At 41.7% G+C, this 27,478-nt stretch overlaps 12 non-coding genes across 12 annotated transcripts; 4 read left to right on the forward strand and 8 right to left on the reverse strand.

The window, feature by feature from the left end:
* Positions 1-1,114: 1,114 nt before the first annotated feature.
* Positions 1,115-1,187, reverse strand: trnar-acg (transfer RNA arginine (anticodon ACG)). The gene has a single exon. It is a non-coding gene; the product is annotated as a tRNA-Arg (tRNA).
* Positions 1,188-1,374: 187 nt separating this feature from the next.
* On the forward strand, positions 1,375-1,446 carry trnae-cuc (transfer RNA glutamic acid (anticodon CUC)). Its single transcript has one exon. It is a non-coding gene; the product is annotated as a tRNA-Glu (tRNA).
* Positions 1,447-1,768: 322 nt separating this feature from the next.
* trnae-uuc (transfer RNA glutamic acid (anticodon UUC)) lies at positions 1,769-1,841 on the reverse strand. The gene has a single exon. It is a non-coding gene; the product is annotated as a tRNA-Glu (tRNA).
* A 1,224-nt stretch (positions 1,842-3,065) lies between these two features.
* trnah-aug (transfer RNA histidin (anticodon AUG)) lies at positions 3,066-3,138 on the reverse strand. The gene has a single exon. It is a non-coding gene; the product is annotated as a tRNA-His (tRNA).
* A 202-nt stretch (positions 3,139-3,340) lies between these two features.
* Positions 3,341-3,412, forward strand: trnae-cuc (transfer RNA glutamic acid (anticodon CUC)). The gene has a single exon. It is a non-coding gene; the product is annotated as a tRNA-Glu (tRNA).
* A 317-nt stretch (positions 3,413-3,729) lies between these two features.
* On the reverse strand, positions 3,730-3,801 carry trnae-uuc (transfer RNA glutamic acid (anticodon UUC)). The gene has a single exon. It is a non-coding gene; the product is annotated as a tRNA-Glu (tRNA).
* Positions 3,802-5,023: 1,222 nt separating this feature from the next.
* trnar-acg (transfer RNA arginine (anticodon ACG)) lies at positions 5,024-5,096 on the reverse strand. Its single transcript has one exon. It is a non-coding gene; the product is annotated as a tRNA-Arg (tRNA).
* Positions 5,097-9,542: 4,446 nt separating this feature from the next.
* Positions 9,543-9,614, forward strand: trnae-cuc (transfer RNA glutamic acid (anticodon CUC)). The gene has a single exon. It is a non-coding gene; the product is annotated as a tRNA-Glu (tRNA).
* Positions 9,615-10,010: 396 nt separating this feature from the next.
* trnae-uuc (transfer RNA glutamic acid (anticodon UUC)) lies at positions 10,011-10,082 on the reverse strand. Its single transcript has one exon. It is a non-coding gene; the product is annotated as a tRNA-Glu (tRNA).
* A 1,224-nt stretch (positions 10,083-11,306) lies between these two features.
* trnar-acg (transfer RNA arginine (anticodon ACG)) lies at positions 11,307-11,379 on the reverse strand. The gene has a single exon. It is a non-coding gene; the product is annotated as a tRNA-Arg (tRNA).
* A 154-nt stretch (positions 11,380-11,533) lies between these two features.
* On the forward strand, positions 11,534-11,605 carry trnae-cuc (transfer RNA glutamic acid (anticodon CUC)). The gene has a single exon. It is a non-coding gene; the product is annotated as a tRNA-Glu (tRNA).
* A 317-nt stretch (positions 11,606-11,922) lies between these two features.
* On the reverse strand, positions 11,923-11,994 carry trnae-uuc (transfer RNA glutamic acid (anticodon UUC)). Its single transcript has one exon. It is a non-coding gene; the product is annotated as a tRNA-Glu (tRNA).
* Positions 11,995-27,478: the final 15,484 nt, after the last annotated feature.

Consider the following 27,478-nt stretch of genomic DNA (forward strand, 5'->3'; position numbering starts at 1 on the left):
TGATAATAATTTGGCAAAACAAGAATTATCCAAAAGGACGGATTTCTGAATTATATAGTGTTGTATGCATTCAGGGAATATGTTTTTTCACTCAACCCGGGGGATCAGTGTATTTGGGCAGATTCCTGTGATGCAGAATTGATTCCTCAAACTGGTAATTAAGCTCTTGTCCAAGTGAAAATACTCGTGTCATCCATTTTGAAAACACACACGGCAACCTTTATCTAGAGGAAAAACTGGAGTCAACCCCTGGCTGCGTACGAGAAAACCAGGAATCCTAACTGCTAGACCATATGGGAAACTGGCCAGCTTTAACTGGCCCATAAGCTTGTGGGCCACTTTCCATAAATGTGGCCAGTGTGGGCGCAGGGTTTTGTAGTGGCCTGTTTGCTTTTGGTGTGTGACTGTAACAATGTGATAATAATTTGGCAATACAAGAATCATCCGAAGGACGGTTTACTGAAATATATAGTGTTGCATGCATTCAAGGGACATGTTTGTTGACTCACACATGGTTCAGTTTTTTGGCCAGAATCCTGTGATTGCTGAATTATACCTCGAACTGGTAATTAAGGTCTTGTCCAGGTGAAAATACTTGTGTCATGCATCTGAAAACACACATGGCAACCGTTATCTAGAGGAAAAACTGCCTATCGTCGGTCTGTCAAGGTACAAAACTGACATGTTGTGAGGTTAATAATGAAAGTGAGACCAACTTTTAATCCGCAAAATTGCTGATTAGTCGCTCGTTCAGTTTAATGCAGATTACAAATTATTCTCAATGTCCAGGGTGGCAATTAGTGATAAGGCTTCAAAATGGCAAGCCTGTGACATCAAAACCACATGGCATTGCACCCTTCAAAGTAGTAAAGCGGTTACAGAGTAGCGATGAAATTGTTCATTCTAGAATCAAACTGGCCCACCAGCCTGCATTTTGTGAGACGAATGGCAATACCAAAGCATGTCCGTGTCTCCCCTAGACATCGGCATGGGTGTGCAGAATGTGCCTTTTTTGGAAAAAAATAGAAGAATGCCTAGAGAGTTGCCTTTTCTTTTGGACTTTGGAGAAAAAAAACACAACAACAAAATAAGCCGGAGAAAAACAAGCACAGAGCGAGCCAGCCAGGAGTCGAACCTAGAATCTTCTAATCCGTAGTCAGACGCTTTATCCATTGCGCCACTGGCCCACCATTATTAAAGACCCCCGATTGTTACAGACTTGTTGGTTTTCGATGTGACGGTGGCAAGCATTGATGTCTGCTCATTCTCACCTTGTTATCAGGAGAACAGAACTACCAGCCCTAAAGCCCACCAGCCCACCAGTCCTCCAGCCCACCAGCCCACCAGCCCACGAGCCCTCCAGCCCACCATCCCTCACTGGTGGTCTAGTGGTTAGGATTCGGCGCTCTCACCGCCGCGGCCCGGGTTCGATTCCCGGTCAGGGAAAGCTCTTTTGCCTTCCAATTGTGGACTGCGAATTCAAGCTCTGCTGACAGCTGTGAGAAAGCCAGCTCCAAGCCAAAACATTGGTGGGAACATGAAAAAAACACCTCCTTCGAGCCGGAGTTGAACCAGCGACCTTAAGGATGGGCAACACTCCAACCTACAGTCCTCCGCACAGTCTACCAGCTGAGCTATCGAAGGGCTAAGGGCTAGTCAGAACCTCGACATATCAGGGTTTCTGTAGCTCTACTGCTGGCCAAAAAGTCACTTCTGGTGCAGGAAGATTTGCTGGATTTTTGAGGAGGGAAGCAAAAAGGAGCATACATTCCCATACCGGGAGTTGAACCCGGGCCGCCTGGGTGAAAACCAGGAATCCTAAACCGCTAGACCATATGGGATTTGGACACTTTAAACTGGCCATGGGCTTTCTGGCGCACTTTCCATACATGTGGTCAGCGTGGGCGCAGGACCTTGTAGTGGCCTGTTGCTTTAGTTCTGTGACTGTAACAATGTGATAATAATTTGGCAAAACAAGAATTATCCAAAAGGACGGATTTCTGAATTATATAGTGTTGTATGCATTCAGGGAATCTGTTTTTTTCACTCAACCCGGGGGTTCAGTGTATTTGGGCAGATTCCTGTGATTGCAGAATTGATTCCTCAAACTGGTAATTAAGCTCTTGTCCAAGTGAAAATACTCGTGTCATCCATTTGAAAACACACACGGCAACCCTTTATCTAGAGGAAAAACTGGAGTCAACCCCTGGCTGCGTACGAGAAAACCAGGAATCCTAACTGCTAGACCATATGGGAACTGGCCAGCTTTAACTGGCCACAAGCTTGTGGGCCACTTTCCATAAATGTGGCCAGTGTGGGCGCAGGGTTTTGTAGTGGCCTGTTGCTTTTGGTGTGTGACTGTAACAATGTGATAATAATTTGGCAATACAAGAATCATCCGAAGGGACGGTTTACTGAAATATATAGTGTTGCATGCATTCAAGGGACATGTTTGTTGACTCACACATGGTTCAGTTTTTGGCCAGAATCCTGTGATTGCTGAATTTATACCTCGAACTGGTAATTAAGGTCTTGTCCAGGTGAAAATACTTGTGTCATGCATCTGAAAACACACATGGCAACCGTTATCTAGAGGAAAACTGCCTATCGTCGGTCTGTCAAGGTACAAAACTGACATGTTGTGAGGTTAATAATGAAAGTGAGACCAACTTTTAATCCGCAAAATTGCTGATTATTCGCTTGTTCAGTTTAATGCAGATTACAAATTATTCTCAATGTCCAGGTGGCAATTAGTGATAAGGCTTCAAATGGCAAGCCTGTGACATCAAAACCACATGGCATTGCACCCTTCAAAGTAGTAAAGCGGTTACAGAGTAGCGATGAAATTGTTCATTCTAGAATCAACTGGCCCACCAGCCTGCATTTTGTGAGACGAATGGCAATACCAAAGCATGTCCGTGTCTCCCCTAGACATCGGAATGGATGTGCAGAATGTGCCTTTTTTTGGAAAAAATAGAAGAATGCCTAGAGAGTTGCCTTTTCTTTTGGACTTCGGAGAAAAAAAACACAACAACAAAATAAGCCAGAGAAAAACAAGCACAGAGCGAGCAAGCCAGGAGTCGAACCTAGAATCTTCTGATCCATAGTCAGACGCGTTATCCATTGCGCCACTGGCCCACCATTAGTAAAGACCCCCGATTGTTACAGACTTGTTGGTTTTCGATGTGACGGTGGCAAGCATTGATGTCTGCTCATTCTCACCTTGTTATCAGGAGAACAGACTACCAGCCCTCCAGCCCTCCAGCCCACCAGCCCACCAGCCCTCCAGCCCACCAGCCCACCAGCCCACGAGCCCTCCAGCCCTCCAGCCCACCATCACTCCCTGGTGGTCTAGTGGTTAGGATTCGGCGCTCTCACCGCCGCGGCCCGGGTTCGATTCCCGGTCAGGGAAAGCTATTTTGCCTTCCAATTGTGGACTGCGAATTCAAGCTCTGCTGACAGCTGTGAGAAAGCCAGCTCCAAACCAAAAAATTGGTGGGAACATGAAAAAAACACCTCCTTTGAGCCGGAGTTGAACCAGCGACCTAAGGATGGCCAACACTCCAACCTACAGTCCTCCGCTCTACCAGCTGAGCTATCGAAGGGGCTAAGGGCTAGTCAGAACCTCGACATATCAGGGTTCTGTAGCTCTACTGCTGGCCAAAAAGTCACTTCTGGTGCAGGAAGATTTGCTGGATTTTTGAGGAGGGAAGCAAAAAGGAGCATGCATTCCCATACCGGGAGTTGAACCCGGGCCGCCTGGGTGAAAACCAGGAATCCTAACCGCTAGACCATATGGGATTTGGACACTTTAAACTGGCCATGGGCTTCTGGCGCACTTTCCATACATGTGGTCAGCGTGGGCGCAGGACCTTGTAGTGGCCTGTTGCTTTAGTTCTGTGACTGTAACAATGTGATAATAATTTGGCAAAACAAGAATTATCCAAAAGGACGGATTTCTGAATTATATAGTGTTGTATGCATTCAGGGAATATGTTTTTTCACTCAACCCGGGGGTTCAGTGTATTTGGGCAGATTCCTGTGATTGCAGAATTGATTCCTCAAACTGGTAATTAAGCTCTTGTCCAAGTGAAAATACTCGTGTCATCCATTTGAAAACACACACGGCAACCTTTATCTAGAGGAAAAACTGGAGTCAACCCCTGGCTGCGTACGAGAAAACCAGGAATCCTAACTGCTAGACCATATGGGAACTGGCCAGCTTTAACTGGCCACAAGCTTGTGGGCCACTTTCCATAAATGTGGCCAGTGTGGGCGCAGGGTTTTGTAGTGGCCTGTTGCTTTTGGTGTGTGAATGTAACAATGTGATAATAATTTGGCAATACAAGAATCATCCGAAGGGACGGTTTACTGAAATATATAGTGTTGCATGCATTCAAGGGACATGTTTGTTGACTCACACATGGTTCAGTTTTTTGGCCAGAATCCTGTGATTGCTGAATTTATACCTCGAACTGGTAATTAAGGTCTTGTCCAGGTGAAAATACTTGTGTCATGCATCTGAAAACACACATGGCAACCGTTATCTAGAGGAAAAACTGCCTATCGTCGGTCTGTCAAGGTACAAAACTGACATGTTGTGAGGTTAATAATGAAAGTGAGACCAATTTTTAATCCGCAAAATTGCTGATTATTCGCTCGTTCAGTTTAATGCAGATTACAAATTATTCTCAATGTCAAGGTGGCAATTAGTGATAAGGCTTCAAAATGGCAAGCCTGTGACATCAAAACCACATGGCATTGCACCCTTCAAAGTAGTAAAGCGGTTACAGAGTAGCGATGAAATTGTTCATTCTAGAATCAACTGGCCCACCAGCCTGCATTTTGTGAGACGAATGGCAATACCAAAGCATGTCCGTGTCTCCCCTAGACATCGGAATGGGTGTGCAGAATGTGCCTTTTTTGGAAAAAATAGAAGAATGCCTAGAGAGTTGCCTTTTCTTTTGGACTTTGGAGAAAAAAACACAACAACAAAATAAGCCGGAGAAAAACAAGCACAGAGCGAGCCAGCCAGGAGTCGAACCTAGAATCTTCTGATCCGTAGTCAGACGCGTTATCCATTGCGCCACTGGCCCACCAATAGTAAAGACCCCCGATTGTTACAGACTTGTTGGTTTTCGATGTGACGGTGGCAAGCATTGATGTCTGCTCATTCTCACCTTGTTATCAGGAGAACAGCCCACCAGCCCTCCAGCCCACCAGCCCACCAGCCCACCAGCCCTCCAGCCCTCCAGCCCACCAGCCCTCCAGCCCACCATCCCTCCCTGGTGGTCTAGTGGTTAGGATTTATACCTCGAACTGGTAATTAAGGTCTTGTCCAGGTGAAAATACTTGTGTCATGCATCTGAAAACACACATGGCAACCGTTATCTAGAGGAAAAACTGCCTATCGTCGGTCTGTCAAGGTACAAAACTGACATGTTGTGAGGTTAATAATGAAAGTGAGACCAACTTTTAATCCGCAAAATTGCTGATTATTCGCTCGTTCAGTTTAATGCAGATTACAAATTATTCTCAATGTCCAGGTGGCAATTAGTGATAAGGCTTCAAAATGGCAAGCCTGTGACATCAAAACCACATGGCATTGCACCCTTCAAAGTAGTAAAGCGGTTACAGAGTAGCGATGAAATTGTTCATTCTAGAATGGGTGTGCAGAATGTGCCTTTTTTTGGAAAAAATAGAAGAATGCCTAGAGAGTTGCCTTTTCTTTTGGACTTTGGAGAAAAAAAACACATCAACAAAATAAGCCGGAGAAAAACAAGCACAGAGCGAGCCAGCCAGGAGTCAAACCTAGAATCTTCTGATCCGTAGTCAGACGCGTTATCCATTGCGCCAAGGCCGGCGCCCATTAGTCGAGGTAAAGATCCTAAAAGACGCACAGGTACGCGAGTTTGCGGCCCGCTCCGACCAGTGATGGAATTCCTGGAATGTGTCCGTTTTGACGCTGCTGATGCACGCGTGCGTAATCATCATTATCCCCCGTAATTTAATCGAGCGTAAATTCGTCCCCCGCACTTTAATTTGGGAACTTTCCAAGGTAAACAATCATGTTATGTACGTTTCATTCATACCGGACGCCGGAGGGCGCTCTCTCGCATAAAGTCCAAAAAGGACTCGTAGAAGCACCATCTTGTGACCACTATGTGACGCACGCTACAGGAAATACCTTATATGGACAAAGGCATCCAGCTGGATAAAAAAAGCTGAAATTATTTGACAGATAAAACGTGACTATTCATTGCAAAAATACATGATTTGTGTTTTTGTGCATTTTCATAACAAAATACATGAATAACGCAGCGCTTACTGACACTTTTTTTTCAGTATAATATATTATTTTACAGTATAACATTATATTATATTATATTATTATATTTTCTGACTTATTCTGGAAGTCCCTGTTTCTTTGTGTGTGTGTTTTACTGTTATGTAATACTGGAATACTTAAAAACATGTTTTTTTTTTTGCAACTACAATTACAGTGAGAAATAGGCACAAAAACATTGTGAGTGCAAAGATTAACAACCCTTTTTATTTGCAAATATAAAGTCATTATATAAAATTATAACAACAGTGCAAATATATATACATTTACAAATATTGTGAGAATACAAATAGGAACAATAACAATAGTGTGAGGGCAAATATTAACAACCCTTTTAATCTGGATATATATTTTAAAGCCAATAAAACATTTAGAACAGTAATGAATTTTGTACAGTATACACCAAAAATGTTTACCACAATAATAAAATTTGTACATATCAGTGTAAAAATATAATAATATCAAACCAAAACAAACATTTGCAGTGCAATTTTGACATCAGACTAAGAAAATAATAAGAATTAATAGTAAAAAAAGACAAACATTTACCACAGTAGTGCAATTATGACATATTTGCTTAAAAAAAAAATAGTAAATAAAAAAATAGTTTTTACCACTATAGTGGACTTTTCATATATTAGCCAAAATAATAATAAAAAACATAAACATACTGTTTATATTATATATCTATCTTGGATGTGCTTGTAAGCACATGCTACCACAGTGAAGCGGGACACCCTCATTCCATCACAGCGCACCGCGTTTGGGTAGAGAGCACAGAGCCTTGTGAAAATGGCCTTCGGTTGCAGTCAGGCCACTGTGCAGGACTGTGAGCCCCAACGAAACACCTGCAAATTACAACAGAATACATATTATTAATGTAAGATTGTTTTCATTGTGTGATCTTATTTTTATTTTACCTTTCCTATGCTGTCTGTTTTGCTTTGTGTTGTCTAAATGTTGATTTATAATATGTGCGCATAGTTATGTTGTCTCTCTTTGTTTTGTTTTTAGATTGATGTTGAAATGTCATATCAATAAATCAGTTCTCTACTGTGTTGTGGAATAATTACAGGGTGTTGTTAGTCAGCCTGTCAGGTTTTTTTCACAATAATGACTGCATATTATCCCACTTATTACATGGCTACTTACTAAAGTACAGTAAAAGACAAATTATTTGACTCAACATGATACAAAATGATTTTAATGATTTAAGAAATGATTGCCTTGTTTCTTCTAAATTAAATATTCCAATGTACAGTTGGAACTGTGTTCATAGCAATGTAACATACTTAGCAACCTAATATATATAGTCAGAATAAAACGTAAATCACAACTAATAATTTATGTTGTAATCAGGCTAAGTTTGAACTTAACAGGCTACAGGAAGATAAGCTAGTCATGAAGGTGTCAGGTTTTACTAATTTAACTAGAAATCCTTACTAAACAAAAAAAGTTGTAGGTGATATTTCAGCCAGTTTCAGATATATTATATATATTTTATATATCTGCCAATTCCTGCACGGCTCCATACCCCTCAATATTATCAGGTCCAACGTAATCCTAAAATGAAAGATAATTTAGGAACTTTTGATAGCATCAGTGAATACAAATATTCACATGAAAGCACATCCAATGTAACCCAGATTATGCTTACACACATGTAAATGTACCCAAAAAATAAACTGGACCCTTACATCATGTGAAGTGTTCTCTTCCAATGTTGGACGATCCGTTTCTGCAGATAATCGGTCCACTGGGCAACATTAAAAAGGTAAATATTTATTTTAAATTTGTATTTATGCCTTTCAATGTGATAAATACAAATTTATAGTTAGTGTGATAACAAATACGAAACCTTTATGAATACTTTAGTAAAACTCACAGCTATGTGCTCCAGGAAAGAGTTCTAGATTTGATTGAGTGTGCAGTGAGCTGCTGACAGGAGATGACACTGATGATGGAGGGACCACAAACAGTGATGACGTGGGGCTGGTTGCTGGAGGAGTTGGAGATGATGCTGCAGATGCTGCAGACACTGATGCTTGTGAAGAGGCAGCAGGTGTCCGTTCAGTGTCAAAGGTGGGGACAGTGATGTCCTGAAACTCCTCAAGTTCAGCATAACCTTCATCCACCTCTATACCAACCTCAGTAGTCTCTGACTCTTCAATGGCCAACTTGTAGTCCTGCAGAACTTTACCAGTTTGCTGGTAAAGATATTCCACTCCAATAAGCTCACCTTTAAAATAGTAAAACATTGTCAATTAGATAATATACCACAATATTATATTATAACTCAGTTCCTCAGTTTCCTTTGCAAATCATTAGCTAAAGATTAATTAAAGCTGACAACTGGAAGTTGAAGTGCATAGCTTTGGCCACTGTAGTAATTAACATATACATTGAAATCATTAGTTAATATAATGTTATTACTCAACTTATACATTAAAGTACATTTGACTGATAACAATTTATTTATTACTTAATCTATTAATCATATAGAATGTTTATTAGTTGCTGATGTAGTATTCATTAATAAATGGTTTAAGTTAGTCCTTCATGAGTTTACATTAACTCGTGATTATCTGTGCATTCTTGAAGCATGAATTAATGCATATTTGTGCACCAGTATTGTAATTTTATTGATAAAAGACTCACTTACATTGCAAATGTTGGTTAGAAGTTAATCGATGACCGTTATCTTCTTCTTCTTCACCCGTGATCCTTAAATCTCCGGTAGTTTTAAATGTTATCAATTGATCTACTTACTACGAAGAATCGCGGATGAGGTACGGGCGCTGATTGGCTAATTCGCGGTTACAATACGAGCGCTGATTGGCAAATTCGCGGTTGCGATACGAGCGCTGATTGGCAAATTCGCGGTTGCGATACGAGCGCTGATTGGCTAAAACATAAGTTTCATGGTTGCAGCCGGGAACGTGATTGGCTGTCATAACAAAGAATAACCACGACCTACAGGTGACATGGAGCGCCACTGGCCCACCAATAGTAAAGACCCCCGATTGTTACAGACTTGTTGGTTTTCGATGTGACGGTGGCAAGCATTGATGTCTGCTCATTCTCACCTTGTTATCAGGAGAACAGACTACCAGCCCTCCAGCCCACCAGCCCACAAGCCCTCCAGCCCACCAGCCCACCAGCCCTCGAGCCTTCCAGCCCACCAGCCCACCATCCCTCCCTGGTGGTCTAGTGGTTAGGATTCCTCGCTCTCACCGCCGCGGCCCGGGTTCGATTCCCGGTCAGGGAAAGCTCTTTTGCCTTCCAATTGTGGACTGCGAATTCAAGCTCTGCTGACAGCTGTGAGAAAGCCAGCTCCAAACCAAAACATTGGTGGGAACATGAAAAAAACACCTCCTTTGAGCCGGAGTTGAACCAGCGACCTAAGGATGGCCAACACTCCAACCTACAGTCCTCCGCTCTACCAGCTGAACTATCGAAGGGGCTAAGGGCTAGTCAGAACCTCGACATATCAGGGTTCTGTAGCTCTACTGCTGGCCAAAAAGTCACTTCTGGTGCAGGAAGATTTGCTGGATCAGAACCTCGACATATCAGGGTTCTGTAGCTCTACTGCTGGCCAAAAAGTCACTTCTGGTGCAGGAAGATTTGCTGGATTTTTGAGGAGGGAAGCAAAAAGGAGCATTTATTCCCATACCGGGAGTTGAACCCGGGCCACCTGGGTGAAAACCAGGAATCCTAACCGCTAGACCATATGGGATTTGGACACTTTAAACTGGCCATGGGCTTCTGGCGCACTTTCCATACATGTGGTCAGCGTGGGCGCAGGACCTTGTAGTGGCCTGTTGCTTTAGTTCTGTGACTGTAACAATGTGATAATAATTTGGCAAAACAAGAATTATCCAAAAGGACGGTTTTCTGAATTATATAGTGTTGTATGCATTCAGGGAATCTGTTTTTTCACTCAACCCGGGGGTTCAGTGTATTTGGGCAGATTCCTGTGATTGCAGAATTGATTCCTCAAACTGGTAATTAAGCTCTTGTCCAAGTGAAAATACTCGCGTCATCCATTTGAAAACACACACGGCAACCTTTATCTAGAGGAAAAACTGGAGTCAACCCCTGGCTGCGTACGAGAAAACCAGGAATCCTAACTGCTAGACCATATGGGAACTGGCCAGCTTTAACTGGCCACAAGCTTGTGGGCCACTTTCCATAAATGTGGCCAGTGTGGGCGCAGGGTTTTGTAGTGGCCTGTTGCTTTTGGTGTGTGACTGTAACAATGTGATAATAATTTGGCAATACAAGAATCATCCGAAGGGACGGTTTACTGAAATATATAGTGTTGCATGCATTCAAGGGACATGTTTGTTGACTCACACATGGTTCAGTTTTTTGGCCAGAATCCTGTGATTGCTGAATTTATACCTCGAACTGGTAATTAAGGTCTTGTCCAGGTGAAAATACTTGTGTCATGCATCTGAAAACACACATGGCAACCGTTATCTAGAGGAAAAACTGCCTATCGTCGGTCTGTCAAGGTACAAAACTGACATGTTGTGAGGTTAATAATGAAAGTGAGACCAATTTTTAATCCGCAAAATTGCTGATTATTCGCTCGTTCAGTTTAATGCAGATTACAAATTATTCTCAATGTCCAGGTGACAATTAGTGATAAGGCTTCAAAATGGCAAGCCTGTGACATCAAAACCACATGGCATTGCACCCTTCAAAGTAGTAAAGCGGTTACAGAGTAGCGATGAAATTGTTAATTCTAGAATCAACTGGCCCACCAGCCTGCATTTTGTGAGACGAATGGCAATACCAAAGCATGTCCGTGTCTCCCCTAGACATCGGAATGGGTGTGCAGAATGAGCCTTTTTTTGTAAAAAATAGAAGAATGCCTAGAGAGTTGCCTTTTCTTTTGGACTTTGGAGAAAAAAAACACAACAACAAAATAAGCCGGAGAAAAACAAAAACAGAGTGAGCCAGCCAGGAGTCGAACCTAGAATCTTCTGATCCGTAGTCAGACACGTTATCCATTGCGCCACTGGCCCACCAAAAGTAAAGACCCCCGATTGTTACAGACTTGTTGGTTTTCGATGTGACGGTGGCAAGCATTGATGTCTGCTCATTCTCACCTTGTTATCAGGAGAACAGACTACCAGCCCTCCAGCCCACCAGCCCTCCAGCCCACCAGCCCACCATCCCTCCCTGGTGGTCTAGTGGATAGGATTCGGCGCTCTCACCGGCGCGGCCCGGGTTCGATTCCCGGTCAGGGAAAGCTCTTTTGCCTTCCAATTGTGGACTGCGAATTCAAGCTCTGCTGACAGCTGTGAGAAAGCCAGCTCCAAACCAAAAAATTGGTGGGAACATGAAAAAAACACCTCCTTCGAGCCAGAGTTGAACCAGCGACCTAAGGATGGCCAACACTCCAACCTACAGTCCTCCGCTCTACCAGCTGAGCTATCGAAGGGGCTAAGGGCTAGTCAGAACCTCGACATATCAGGGTTCTGTAGCTCTACTGCTGGCCAAAAAGTCACTTCTGGTGCAGGAAGATTTGCTGGATTTTTGAGGAGGGAAGAAAAAAGGAGCATGCATTCCCATACCGGGAGTTGAACCCGGGCCGCCTGGGTGAAAACCAGGAATCCTAACCGCCAGACAATATGGGATTTGGACACTTTAAAATGGCCATGGGCTTCTGCCGCACTTTCCATACATGTGGTCAGCGTGGGCGCAGGACCTTGTAGTGGCCTGTTGCTTTAGTTCTGTGACTGTAACAATGTGATAATAATTTGGCAAAACAAGAATTATCCAAAAGGACGGTTTTCTGAATTATATAGTGTTGTATGCATTCAGGGAATCTGTTTTTTCACTCAACCCGGGGGTTCAGTGTATTTGGGCAGATTCCTGTGATTGCAGAATTGATTCCTCAAACTGGTAATTAAGCTCTTGTCCAAGTGAAAATACTTGTGTCATCCATTTGAAAACACACACGGCAACCTTTATCTAGAGGAAAAACTGGAGTCAACCCCTGGCTGCGTACGAGAAAACCAGGAATCCTAACTGCTAGACCATGAGATGGCAGCTCGAGGGGGGTGGAAGTCAGAAGAAAAATCTAAGGATAAGCCCTAGATAAGACACCTTTACTGTACTCAGCACATTCAGAGGAATCCATTTATGTAAGTTTTATCCCATAATACTGTAGAATTTGCATAGAAAAAAGTTGGATTATTTTAATGTCACCACATGTGGTGCATGTTCACCTAAATGTCACAAATTTGCCAAGTTATAACTCCCCCAAAACGGAGCCGAACTGCACCAAAATCGGAACAAAATCAGATTGTGAGGACTTCTAGCCTAGACACCTGCCCCATGTCCCTATGACCCCAGGGGTCCGAGATACTGGACCCCCAAAATTTGGAATTTGAACCGTTATAACTCAGGTACCAGAGCACCTACCAGAGCACCCTTTTAGCCCCGGGGTCCACCGTGTCGCGGAGATAAGAGCAAAAAACTAGAACCAGCCACCTCCCTCGCCCCTACTCATCAAAACCGGCAAGGGCACACCCTCCCCAACTAGAGAAGGCAGCTCGAGGGGGGTGGAAGTCAGCAGAAAAATCTAAGGACAAAGCCAAGAGAAAACACATTTACTGTACTCAGCACATTCAGAGGAATCCATTCATGTAACACCTTTACTGTACTCAACACATTCAGATGAATCCATTCATGCAAGTTTTATCCCATAATAATGTAGAATTTGCATAGAAAAAAAGTTGGATTTTCGTTCATGTCCCCACATGTGGTGCATGTTCACCAAAATGTCACAAATTTTTGCCAAGTTATAACTCCCCCAAAACGGAGCCAAAGAGCACCAAAATCTAAGCAAAATCAGACCGTGAGGACCTCTATCCGATGATACGTGCCCCATGTCCCTATGACTTGGAATTTGAACTGTTATAACTCAGGAACCGGACCACCCTGGAATTCGTGGGTGGTCGCATACGGTAGGCCCTTCGACCCTCTAGGGATCCCCCGAAATTAAGCCCCGGGGTCCACCGCTTCACAGAGATATTAGCAAAAAAAAAAAAACATCCACCCCCTCGCCCCTACTCATCCAAGCTGGCAAGGGCACACCCTCCCCGTCTAGAGAAGGCACCTTGAAGGAGGTGGAAGTCGGAAGAAAAATTAAGGATGAGGCCTAGAGAAAACACCTTTACTCAGCACATTCAGAGGAATCCATTCATGTAATTTTTATTCCATAATAATGTAGAATTTGCATAGAAAAAAAGTTGGATTTTCTTTAATGTCACCACTTGTGGTGCATGTTCACCAAAATGTCACAAAATTTGCCAAGCTATAACTCCACCAAAACGTGGCCAAACTGCACCAAACTCGGGTCAGAGTAAGACTTACAGATGCCTACCGTACACCGCTAGACCCCCATCCATTTTTGCTAGTCAAATGGAACGAAGGGACCTAGAGACTTGAAACTCGGATACTTGATAGCCCTCGACGGACCCTATATGAAGCTCCCCCAAGTTGATAGACCCCGGGGGCGAGAGATATGGACCCGCAAATGCAAAAAGTCCCAAATTTTGACCGGCCATAACTCACTTAAAAAGAAGGGGAAAAACACCAAACTCTTTGCAAAATTATTAGACCGTGGGAACCTCTATCGGACACCACTGGCCCCAAATCCCTAAACCCCCGTAAGGTGGAGATACGGTGCCCCAAAATTTGTATCCATTCAATATGAATAAATGGCAAGTGGGATATCTGTCCACCTAAGGTTTAATAAATAGCAATTCTATTAAATTTGATTTAATTAAACATATGCAGTATTGTTGATCAAAATGTCTGCACTGTACTCAGTCAACTCAGCAGAGTCAATTAATATAAGATTTATCATAATAATGTAGAATTTCCATAGAAAATGTTTTGGATTTTGGTTAATTCATGTCCATTGGACTCCTTTGGTTAATGCATGTCCACCCTCAATTTATTTGACAGGATATGTGTCCAGTTGCATTTTATTAAATAGCAACTCTATTTAACTTGATTTATGTCAAATGTGTGCAATATTTTTTATGGATACACCTCTACTGTACTCAGCACACTCAGCAGAGTCCATTCATTTAAGTTTTATCACATAATAATGTAGAATATGCATAAAAATGAATGTCCAAAGGGAGCACTACGGAGGTCTCACTGAAAAAATTGTAAATGGACATTTTTTTTAATGAGAAAACCTCCCAGCTGCCATTTATTCAGTGCACCCTTCCTAGTGGTTCCGTGGACAGAAAAATTTTAGCAATATCGTGAATGACGTCTCATCAGCTGTATCCAGCACCCTCCGAGGAATCCAGTATAGAGTTTGATAGAGGTCCCCAAGGTCTAATTTTGGCCAGAGTTTTGGGACTTTTTGCATTTGCGGGTCCGTATCTCTGGTTCCGGGTGTTTATCAACTTGGGGGAGGTGGCTTCAGAGAGGGCCTGTCGAGGGGTATCAAATGTCCGAGTTTCAAGTCTCTAGGTCTCTTCCTTCCATTTGACTAACAAAAATATTGGGGGCCATAACTCTGCAAATTTATTTGAATCCCATTCAAGTAAATGGTAGGTGGTACTTTTTTAGAAATGTCAAAGGGGCCAGGGGTCCAGGGGTCCAGGGGCCGCCCCGAGTAAGCTGCCGATGGCGCGGGGCCCTAAGGTGAGGGAAAAATTCAGAGCCTGCACGAAATCTCTCCCTCAGCCCTATCTGACTCTTACATGATTAGAGCTTTTTGAGAGATTTCAGGGTGCTGGACGAGTATTTTTTTCCAAGGTCCTACAGCTTTGTGCTTCAGGGACATGGGAGAGGGTCACCTGAGATGTGAGAATCTCGGGGCTCTACGACCCATTGTCTCCGAAGGGTGGATGTCCCACTTCCAATGTAAATGTTTATTGGTTTGGTGGACACACACTCCCTTTATTAGCCCTTTGACCCCTAAGGAAGGTCGTAGGGCCACCAGACTTTTCCACCTGGTCGAGGGGGTCCCCATGAGGCAAACATACAAAATTCGTTCCGAAACCGCAAGGCCGAACACATTCAAGTAAATTGCAGGGGGATTTTTTTTTAAACGTCCCAGGGTCCCGAAATTTGGAATGGTGGCTCCTGAGGGCCCCTAGAACATACTGTCAGAAAGCGTGGGGCCCTAGTGCGATGCACTTTTGCTCCTTGGGTCCTACGGCTAAATGCTTCAGGGCCCTGGATGAGGGGCCCCTAAGATGCCAGAATCTAAAATCTGGGGGCCCTATGACCTATCGTCTCCGAATGGTGGACGTCCCACCTCCAATCAAAATGCGCATCGGTTTGGTGGACGTGCGCTCCCTTCTGTGACCCTTTGACCCCCAGAAAAGGTTGTAGGGCCCCCAGACTTCTATGCCCAGTCGAGGGGGTCCCCCTGAGACATATATCCAAAATTCATCCCTATCGGACCCTTGCGAGCCATGTCCACGAATCCGCTAGGCCGAAAACATTCAAGTATATGGCAAATGGGACTTTTTTAGAAAAGAGCCAGGGGCCTAAAATTCGGATCGGTGGGTCCAGGGGCCACCCTGGGTGAGCTGCCGATGGCACAGGGCCCTAAGGCGAGGGGAAAATTCGAAGCCTCCTGCACAAAATCTCTCCCTAGGCCCTCTCTGACTCTTACATGATCATAGCCTTTTGAGAGATTTCAGGGTGCCGGACGGGTATTTTTTTTCTAGGTTCTACAGCTTTGTGCTCCGGGGACATGGGAGAGGGGCCACTGAGATGTGAGAATCTCGAATCTCGGGGCCCTATGACCCATCATCTCCGAAGGGTGGATATCCCACCTCCAATGTAAAGGCGTACTGGTTTGTTGGACACACGCTCCCTTTTTTTACTCTTTGACCCCTAAGTAAGGTCGTAGGGCCACCAGACTTTTCTGCCCAGTCGAGGGCGTCCCCATGAGGCAAACATACCAAATTCGGCCCGATCGGACCCTGGCGAGCCATTCAAGTAAATGGCAGGGGGGATTTTTAAAAAAACATCCCAGGGACCCAAAATTCGGAACGGTGGCTCCTGAGGGCCCCTAGAGCATGCTGTCAAAAGCACAAAGCCCTAGTGCCATACACTTTTTCCTCTTGGGTCCTACGGCTACGTGCTTCGGGGCCCTGGTTTAGAGGCCCCTGAGATGCCAGAGTCTCAAATCTGGGGGGCCTACAACCTACCATCTCCGAACAGTGGACTTCCCACCCCCAATCAAAATTTGGTGGATGTGGGCTCCCTTCTGTGACTCTTTGACCCCTAAAGAAGGCCAATACATCATGTGAAGGCCAAATAATGGGTTAATGGTTACAGGGGTCCACCAGTGGACCCATATGGCGGATGGACAAAATGTGGCTCGCTGGGATGCGAAGCCCACCCGAGAACCGCCCCGGCCATATAATAGGTTTTTTGGAGAGAATACCCCCAATATCCAGCAGAACGATGGCAAAAGGACCTTTATAGGGTTCGTGGACAGTGGGGTGGGGGTGGGGGGCCTCTCCCGGTGGTCAACATCACCCCCTAGAGGTGTCCGAACTTGATTTACTGCGGATTCCCCTCAGAAAAAGGGGTTCAGTTGAATGGTCCCATTGGCCAGTTTTCTAAAGGAGCAAGTGGATGCAAATTGACAGTTTGATCACTTTGCACCATTATGCGACAAATGGCAATGTATTTATATGTTGTTGTTTTTTTCACGATCCCATTATATGTACTACCTTACAGAAAGCACCTGTTGGGTTTCTTTCAAATCCAGTTTGGTGTATTTCGTGGGCAAACATTTAGGTGGGTGGCTGAAAATGCCCTGGGGTATGCTGTTACCTGGTGGCAGCTATGAAGAGGGACCTGTCACGCTGTCTAGTCTCTGTTTCCCTGGGTGTCCACTAATGAGCTCACTTCCCCTTAGGCACTTCACCGTAGGAACTAGAATTCCTCTAGTCTGGTCCTGTCTTCACGGTAATTGCACTCCTGTTAATTACACCAGGTGCAGGCAATCTATTGCCATTAGCCTCCCTATATATTCCTGTCTTTTCCTGTTGTTTCTACGGAGTCCTTACCTTTCGTATTACCAGCTTTCTCTTCTTCTGAGATTCTCCCTTGCCTTTCTCTTAATCCAAGTTCCCGTTCCTTTCCTTCCTGTTCCCTCTTTTTGTTTTGTTTGTTTTCTTGGACTGCCTGTTTGGTTTTGACCCTGGCTTATGTTTGACCACGAATTGGATTACCCAGAATTGTTAATAAATACCTGCTATTGGATCTCACTATCTCCGTGTCTCTCTCTGGAGATCGAATCGTCACAGCTGTAAACGTTAAAGTGCAGTATGTGGCATACCACATTGTGGGCTGTGGCAGCAACAACTAATCAGCAGCAACCACATTCCTACAATCATCTCCTGTGTCATGTGGTCAATACTCTTGCAGAGGAGCTTATGGGCATGAAATGCATCCCTTATGTTGGGCCAAGAAAGCACACTGGTATATAACTATTTTTTGTTTTTAGTGTTACTTTAATTTAAGTATAAACCACTGAATCACTAAGATATAATATTGTGGTATGTTATCTAATTGTCAATGTTTTACTTTAAAGGTTAGCTTATAGTGTCTGCAGCATCATCTCCAACCCCTCCAGCAACCAGACCTACGTCATCACTGTTTGTGGTCCCTCCATTACCAGTGTCATCTCTTGTCAGCAGCTCACTGCACACTAAATCAAATCTAGCACTCTATCCTGGAGCACATAGCTGTGAGTTTTTCCAAAGTATTCATAAAGGTTTCGGTATTTGTTATAACACTAACATTACATTTTTATTTATCACATTGAAAGGCATAAATACAAATTTTAAATAAATATTTACCGTTTTGATGTTGTCCCAGTGGACTGATTATGTGCAGAAATGGATCATCCAACATCGAAAGAGAACACTTCACATGATGTAAGGGCCCACTTTATTTTTTATGTACATTTACATGTGTGTAAACATAATCTGTGTTACATTGGATGTGCTTTCATGTGAATATTTGTATTCACTGATGCTATCAAAAGTTCCTGAATTATCTTTCACTTTAGGATACAGTTGGACTTTATAATATTTAGGGGTATGGAGTTTTTGGTTAGCCTCAGAGACCACCTTCTGGCTTTGTCTGGAGAAGAGTACATCAAGATCATCTCCCTATGGCAGGCATTGGGGGAGTATGACAAAAAAAAAGACCATTTAAACACCACGTCACCAAACCAACCTAAAACAGGGACGATTGAGGGCCACTAAGAAGATTGTGGCCTAGGGTGTGGAGAGCACCAAAAGGTATGTTACAATTAGTAAACACAGGGTCTACAATTTTTTTTTATAAAATATATATAATATATCTTAAACTGGCTGAAATATCACCTACAACATTTTTTGTTTAGAAAGGATTTCTAGTAAAATTAGTAAAACCTGACAACTTAATGACTAGCTTATCTTCCCGAAGCCTGTTAAGTTCAAATAGCCTGGTTATAACATGAATTATTAGTTGTGATTTACGTTTAATTTGGACTATATATATTAGGTTGCTAAGTATGTTACATTGCTTTGGACACAGTTCCAACTGTACATTGGAATATTTAATTTAGCAGAAACAAGGCAATCATTTCTTAAATCAGTCAAATTTAAGATTTATTACTGTAATTTAGTAAGTAGCCATGTAATAAGCGGCATAATATGCAGTCATCATTGTGAAAAAAACCTGACAGGCTGACTAACTACACCCTGTAATAATTCCACAACACAGTAATCCAGTAGAGACCTGATTAATTGATATGACATTTCAACATCGCTCTGAAAACAAAACAAAGAAAGACAACATAACTATGCGCAGATATCATAAATGAACATTTAGACAATACAAAGCAAAACAGACAGAATAGGAAATGGAAAATAAAAATAAGATGAAAACAATCTTACATTAATAATATGTATTCTGTTGTAATTTGCAGATGTTTCGTTGGGGCTCATAGTGGCCTGACTGCAACCGAGTGGTGGAGGCCATTTTCACAAGGCTCTGTGCTCTCTACCCAAACGCACTGAGACGGATTGAGGGTGTCCCGCTTTTCTGTGGTAGCACATGCTTACAAGCACATCCGAGAGTGCATCGTCTTCCTGAGGGCAGCAGAGAGCAGTCCATGGTATGGGTTGCTGGAGTCACTGATGATCACTGGATTTCCTTATACTCCGCCTGGTGTAGATGTCCTGGACGGAGGGAAGCTCACCTCCATCAATGTGGCTGGCAGTTCTTACGACCCTTTCCAGAGCTTTATGGTTGCCAGCAGTGCTGTTTCCGAACCAAGCAGTGATGAAGCCCATCAGGATGCTCTTTATAATGCATGTGTAGAATGTTCTGAGAATGCTGGGGCTCTTGGAACTTGAAGCTGCTTACCCGATCCACAGGTGTGCTGTCGATGGTCAAGTCAAGCCAAGTCACCTTTATTTATATAGCGCTTTAAACAAAATACATTGCGTCAAAGCAACTGAACAACATTCATTAAGAAAAGAGTGTATCAATAATGCAAAATGATAGTTAAAGGCAGTTCATCACTGAATTCAGTGATGTCATCTCTGTTCAGTTAAATAGTGTCTGTGCATTTATTTGCAATCAAGTCAACGATATCGTTGTAGATGAAGTGACCCCAACTAAGCAAGCCAGAAGCGACAGCGGCAAGGAACCGAAACTCCATCGGTGACAGAATGGAGAAAAAAACCTTGGGAGAAACCAGGCTCAGTTGGGGGGCCAGTTCTCCTCTGACCAGACGAAACCAGTAGTTCAATTCCAGGCTGCAGCAAAGTCAGATTGTGCAGAAGAATCATCTGTTTCCTGTGGTCTTGTCCTGGTGATACTCTCAGACAAGGTCTTTACAGGGGATCTGTATCTGGGGCTCTAGTTGTCCTGGTCTCCCCTGTCTTTCAGGGCAGTAGAGGTCCTTTCTAGGTGCTGATCCACCATCTGGTCTGGATATGTACTGGATCCAGGTGAATGCAGTGACCCTCTGATCTGGATACAGACTGGATTTGGTAGCTACGGTGACCTCGGAATAAGAGAGAAACAGACAAATATTAGCGTATATGCCATTCTTCTAATGATGTAGCAAGTACATAGGGTGTTATTGGAAGTGTTCCCGGTTCTGGTGTACCTAATTAATGCAGCCTAAAAATCCTTTAACGGATTTGGATATTTAAAGCATATTAGTATGCTATGTGTAAGCCAGGTTAAAGATATGGGTCTTTAATCTAGATTTAAACTGCAAGAGTGTGTCTGCTTCCCGAACAATGTTAGGTAGGTTAGTCCAGAGTTTAGGCGCCAAATAGGAAAAGGATCTGCCGCCCGCAATTGATTTTGAGTTTTGAGAACATAGCTGTCATAGAGGATTATAATGTAAAAGGAGCTCATTCAAATACTCAGGTGATAAACCATTCAGGGCTTTGTAAGTCTTAAGCAATATTTTAAAATCTATTCGATGTTTGATAGGGAGCCAGTGCAGTGTTGACAGGACCGGGCTAATATTGTCATAATTCCTGGTTCTAGTAAGAACTCTTGCTGCTGCCTTTTTGGACTTGCTGTAGTTTGTTTACTAAGCGTGCATAACAACCACCCAATAAAGCATTACAATAATCTAACCTTGAGGTCATAGGCCGTAATTTAGATATATTTTTGAGATGGAAAAATGCAGTTTTACAAATGCTAGAAACGTGGCTTTCTAAGGAAAGATTGCGATCAAGTAGCACACCTAGGTTCCTAACTGATGACGAAGAATTGACAGAGCAACCATCAAGTCTTAGACAGTGTTCTAGGTTATTACAAGCAGAGATTTTATGTCCTATAATTAACACCTCTGTTTTATCAGAATTTAGAGGTAAGAAATTACTCGCGATCCAGTTTTTTATATCGACTATGCATTCCATTCGTTTTTCAAATTGGTGTGTTTCACCGGGCCGCAAAGAAATATAGAGCTGAGTATCATCAGCATAACAGTGAAAGCTAACACCATGTTTCCTGATGGTATCTCCCAAGGGTAACATATAAAGTGTGAAGAGTAGCGGCCCTAGTACTGAGCCTTGAGGTTAAGGAAAACAGTTTGACACCATGGTATAATGAGCATACTCGCACCCTAAAGAGAGCAGCCCGAAAAATGGAGCGCAGCTGGAGGAAAACAAAACTAGAGGTATTTCGTATTGCTTGGCGGGAAAGTAGCATATCCTACAGAAAAGCATTAAAAACTGCTAGATCTGATTACTTTTCTTCTCTTTTAGAAGAAAACAAACATAACCCCAGGTATTTATTCAATACAGTGGCTAAATTAACGAAAAATAAAGCCTCAACAAGTGTTGACATTTCCCAACACCACAGCAGTAATCACTTTATGAACTACTTTACTTCTAAAATCGATACTATTAGAGATAAAATTGCAACCATTCAGCCGTCAGCTACAGTTTCGCATCAGACAGTGCACTATAGACCCCCTGAGGAACAGTTCCACTCATTCTCTACTGTAGGAGAGGAAGAATTGTATAAACTTGTTAAATCATCTAAACTTACAACATGTATGTTAGACCCTATACCATCTAAGCTCTTAAAAGAGGTGCTTCCAGAAGTCATAGGTCCTCTTCTGACTATTATTAATTCCTCATTGTCATTAGGATATGTCCCCAAAACCTTCAAACTGGCTGTTATTAAGCCTCTCATAAAAAAGCCACAACTTGACCCCAGAGAACTAGTTAATTATAGACCAATCTCGAATCTCCCTTTTCTGTCCAAGATACTAGAAAAGGTGGTATCCTCACAATTATATTCCTTCTTAGAGAAAAATGGTATATGTGAGGATTTCCAGTCAGGATTTAGACCGTATCATAGAACTGAGACTGCTCTCCTTAGAGTTACAAATGATCTGCTCTTATCATCTGATTGTGGGTGTATCTCTCTATTAGTTTTATTGGATCTTAGTGCTGCTTTTGACACAATTGACCACAACATTCTTTTGCATAGACTTGAACACTTTGTTGGCATCAGTGGAAGTGCATTAGCATGGTTTAAATCGTACTTATATGACCGCCATCAGTTCGTAGCAGTGAATGAAGATGTATCATATCGATCACAAGTGCAGTATGGAGTACCTCAAGGCTCAGTTCTAGGGCCGCTACTCTTCACGCTTTATATGTTACCCTTGGGAGATATCATCAGGAAACATGGTGTTAGCTTTCACTGTTATGCTGATGATACGCAGCTCTATATTTCCTCGCAGCCCGGTGAAACACACCAATTTGAAAAACTAATGGAATGCATAGTCGATATAAAAAATTGGATGACGAGTAATTTCTTACTGCTAAATTCAGAAAAAACAGAGGTGTTAATCATAGGGCCTAAAAACTCTACTTGTAATAACCTAGAACACTGTCTAAGACTTGATGGTTGCTCTGTCAATTCTTCGTCATCAGTTAGGAACCTAGGTGTGCTACTTGATCGCAATCTTTCCTTAGAAAGCCACGTTTCTAGCATTTGTAAAACTGCATTTTTCCATCTCAAAAATATATCTAAATTACGGCCTATGCTCTCAATGTCAAATGCAGAAATGTTAATCCATGCATTTATGACTTCAAGGTTAGACTATTGTCATGCTTTATTGGGTTGTTGTTCTGCACGCTTGGTAAACAAACTACAGCTAGTCCAAAATGCAGCAGCAAGAGTTCTTACTAGAACCAGGAAGTATGACCATATTAGCCCAGTCCTGTCCACACTGCACTGGCTCCCTATCAAACATCGTATAGATTTTAAAATATTGCTTATTACTTATAAAGCCCTGAATGGTTTAGCACCTCAGTATTTGAATGAGCTCCTTTTACATTATACTCCTCTACGTCCGCTACGTTCTCAAAACTCAGGCAATTTGATAATACCTAGAACATCAAAATCAACTGCGGGCGGCAGATCCTTTTCCTATTTGGCGCCTAAACTCTGGAATAACCTACCTAACATTGTTCGGGAGGCAGACACACTCTTGCAGTTTAAATCTAGATTAAAGACCCATCTCTTTAACCTGGCATACACATAACATACTAATATGCTTTTAATATCCAAATCCGTTAAAGGATTTTTAGGCTGCATTAATTAGGTAAACTGGAACCGGAACACTTCACATAACACCGTACTTTCTACATCATTAGAAGAATGGCATCTATGCTAATATTTGTCTGTTTCTCTCTTGTTCCGAGGTCACCGTGGCCACCAGATCCAGTCTGTGTCCAGATCAGAGGGTCACTGCAGTCACCCGGATCCAGTACGTATCCAGACCAGATGGTGGATCAGCACCTAGAAAGGACCTCTACTGCCCTGAAAGACAGCGGAGACCAGGACAACTAGAGCCCCAGATACAGATCCCCTGTAAAGACCTTGTCTCAGAGGAGCACCAGGACAAGACCACAGGAAACAGATGATTCTTCTGCACAATCTGACTTTGCTGCAGCCTGGAATTGAACTACTGGTTTCGTCTGGTCAGAGGAGAACTGACCCCCCAACTGAGCCTGGTTTCTCCCAAGGTTTTTTTTCTCCATTCTGTCACCGATGGAGTTTCGGTTCCTTGCCGCTGTCGCCTCTGGCTTGCTTAGTTGGGGTCACTTCATCTACAGCGATATCATTGACTTGATTGCAAATTAAAACAGACACTATTTCAACTGAACAGAGATGACATAACTGAATTCAATGATGAACTGCCTTTAACTATCATTTTGCATTATTGAGACACTGTTTTCCAAATGAATGTTGTTCAGTGCTTTGGCGCAATGTATTTTGTTTAAAGCACTATATAAATAAAGGTGATTGATTGATTGATACTCCATACTGCACTTGTGATCGATATGATACATCTTCATTCACTGCTACGAACTGATGGTGTTCATATAAGTATGATTTAAACCATGCTAATCAGTGCTTGAAACGAAAAAAAAAAATCAATCGGTTCACTCCGAGCAGAATTGATATTTTAACGTTTCTGTTCTGGGTTCCTCTGATATTATTACCGTTCCAAAACTGGTTCGGGAGGAAGAAATACCGGTTAATTACGTTATTTTTTAAAAACAATATTATTTGCCTATAATTTGCATAATAATAATAATGTGTTTAATAACAATAATAAAGTATAGCGTTTTCCTTACTCAAAAAAGGAAAAAATAGAGATATAACACTTACAGTTTACAGCTTGCACCAGATTTTGTCCAAATGTAAACTAGGCCTACTTAAAAAAAAAAAAGAAAAAAACTATCAACACTTTAAAAGTATTTGTAAGATATAAGATATTTAAAAATGTTTTCTGCATTGTTAAAAAAAAAAAAAACACTTGTATAAGACTGCGTTTTTAGAGTAAAAAAAAAAAAAAAAAAAACGTAAGTCGCGGCTCATTGCATTTTATTACCCCTATTACTTTCCGCCATAATGAAGGCTAAAATGCCTGTATTCTAAAGCAAAATGTTTAAAAACATTATAAAAACAGTTATTAGTTTCTCTTCAAATCAAATCCTCTAAAGTTTAGGCTATAAATACATCAATCCAAAAACAAATTAATGTAAACTGAAGCTGACGCCTACCTCTCTCATTCGGCACAAATCCAAATGTTTCCATGTTCCCGGATGCTATCTGGATGCTAAAATGTTATTTAATATAAAGAATATAGAATAATAGTAAATCTATAATAAGTAACGCTGTATATGCTTCCGACATTCGGACTCCAAATTTCATTAAATAATTATTTAGAGGTTAATATCAAATGAAAACTGTTCAGCTTCTGGGAAATTTGTGAAGCTCCGCTATTTTAGTTCCCCTCACTCCACAACAAAAAAAATTCAGTTAACAGTATTTAGGAAAGAAGAAGAATTACAAATATAAGAAGCTATAACAATATTAATGACAAACCAAAACTAATTAATTTAGACTAAAACGAAACTGAAACCAACGTTGGGTTTCTCATTCGACACAAAATCAAAGTTTCCGTATTCGCGATGTATTTGAATAACAAATGTTTTTGTTTTTTTGTTATTTTGTGATTTTGATGACCGTTTAACTGATTATTAATCGGTCAAATTCAGCTGATCTGAGTTTGCTGCACTCAGAAACCGGTGACTCAGCAGAGCTTGTACGAGCTTTTGTCATCTTTAAATCTTTCTCTGACGTTTCCATATAGTACTATTCGGACGGGACTAGTTTTCTAAACTACGTTTGAGTTTCGATTCTTACCACCTGACGTCTGAGATTTTCATGTACCAATTCGGACGGGACTAAAATCTCTGTGTTTATTACAGAGGTGGGAGGGTCTGATTTGTGTATCTGGGTATCACAGAAATCACGCGCTCTGTATGCGTGCATTGCATTCATTCAGAATGATTGCCTTAGTATTATTACACAATAAATACTAAATGGCTAGTGTAACAAAACCATGTTAATGTGTGGTTCCTTTAGTTTAACTTGTTTTCCTTTTTTTTTTTTTTTTTATTAAATTTAATTAAAACAGTTTACTTGATCTTGCTCTTTATTTTATTATTTGTATTATTATTTTATTATTATTTATTTGCCGCTAAGCAAATATATCAAACATCCGCGCGGTAAGAGCATCTACGGTAATTCACGTTGGCCAAAATACACAAGGAAACGCGTTGTGAAATAAAATATCACCGGCAATCACAGACATTCGCATTCGGACGGGATTAGTTTTCTCAGAGGATCACTGAGTTTGCTGAAAAACAGTAGGTAATTTGCTCTGGAATTATCACAGAGGTTGTGTGAGAAAAATACAGACGTGGCAGATTCGGACGGGATTAAAATCACCAAGTACGTCTGTGAAAGGCAGATTTCTCTAACGACCCCCTGTAAAACTAGTCCCGTCCGAATAGGGCTTATGTCGAAATTGGTTAGCGCATCTATCTGTGCATGAGTTCGGTAAAACTGGCAAGATATTCACAGATTCGACTTTTCCGATTCAACAACTCGCGAGCAAAACGTTTTTGGTACACAAATTATGCCTCTTTTTACTCTTAGTGATGTAGTAAACGAGCTACAAGCGAGTTTGCCTGAAAACAAGCTTTCCTCCGCTCTGTACAAAATACGTTGATCTCAATGCGCTGGCGTCTGAGCGACAAGTCCTAAGGGACAAGTCCTAAGGGTCCTAAGGGAAGTCTGCAAAGTGCGAAACGCGAAAAAGGTTACTAATAAAATACTCAATAACTTTACTGTAACACACTGTATTTCAACCAAATTCAGTTCACACATCACTGCTCTCCTGCTGGTTATACTACAACTTTCATTTTGAATGTAATTGCTTTGGCTCATTTGTTATGATTTTTTATTAAGAAACATTTCTAATAACTTTAGTGTAACACACTGTACTTTAAACCAAATTCAGTTCACACATCACTGCTCTCTTGCTGGTTATACTACAACACTCATTTTGAAATTAATTGCTTTTGCACATTCTTTATGATTTTTATTATGAAAAATAGTTAATAACTTCACCATTATTGGACATAATAGTTAATACCTTTACTGTAACAGACTGCACTTTCAGCAAATTCAGTTCACACATCACTGCTCTCCTGCTGGTTATACTACAACTTTCATTTTGAAAGTAATTGCTTTGGCACAGTTTTTATATATTTTTTTTTTATTTTGAAAAATAGTTAATAACTTCACCATTATTGAACATAAGAGTTAATAACTTTACTGTAACACACTGTACTTTCACCAAATTCAGTTCACACTACACTGCTCTTCTGCTGGTTATACTACAACTTTCATTTTGAAAGTAATTACTTTGGCACAGTTTTTATATTTTTTTTTATTTTGAAAAATAGTTGATAACTTCACCATTATTGAACATAACAGTTAATAACTTTACTGTAACACACTGTACATTCCTCAAATCCAGTTCACACATCACTGCTCTCCGACTGTTTATACTACAACTTTCATTTTGAAAGTAATTGCTTTGGCACAGTTTTTATATATTTTTTTATTTTATTTTGAAAAATAGTTAATAACTTCACCATTATTGAACATAACAGTTAATAACTTTACTGTAACACACTGTACTTTCACCAAATTCAG

This window comes from Carassius auratus, unplaced genomic scaffold (assembly GCF_003368295.1).
Source record: "Carassius auratus strain Wakin unplaced genomic scaffold, ASM336829v1 scaf_tig00215646, whole genome shotgun sequence".
NCBI lineage: Eukaryota > Metazoa > Chordata > Actinopteri > Cypriniformes > Cyprinidae > Carassius > Carassius auratus.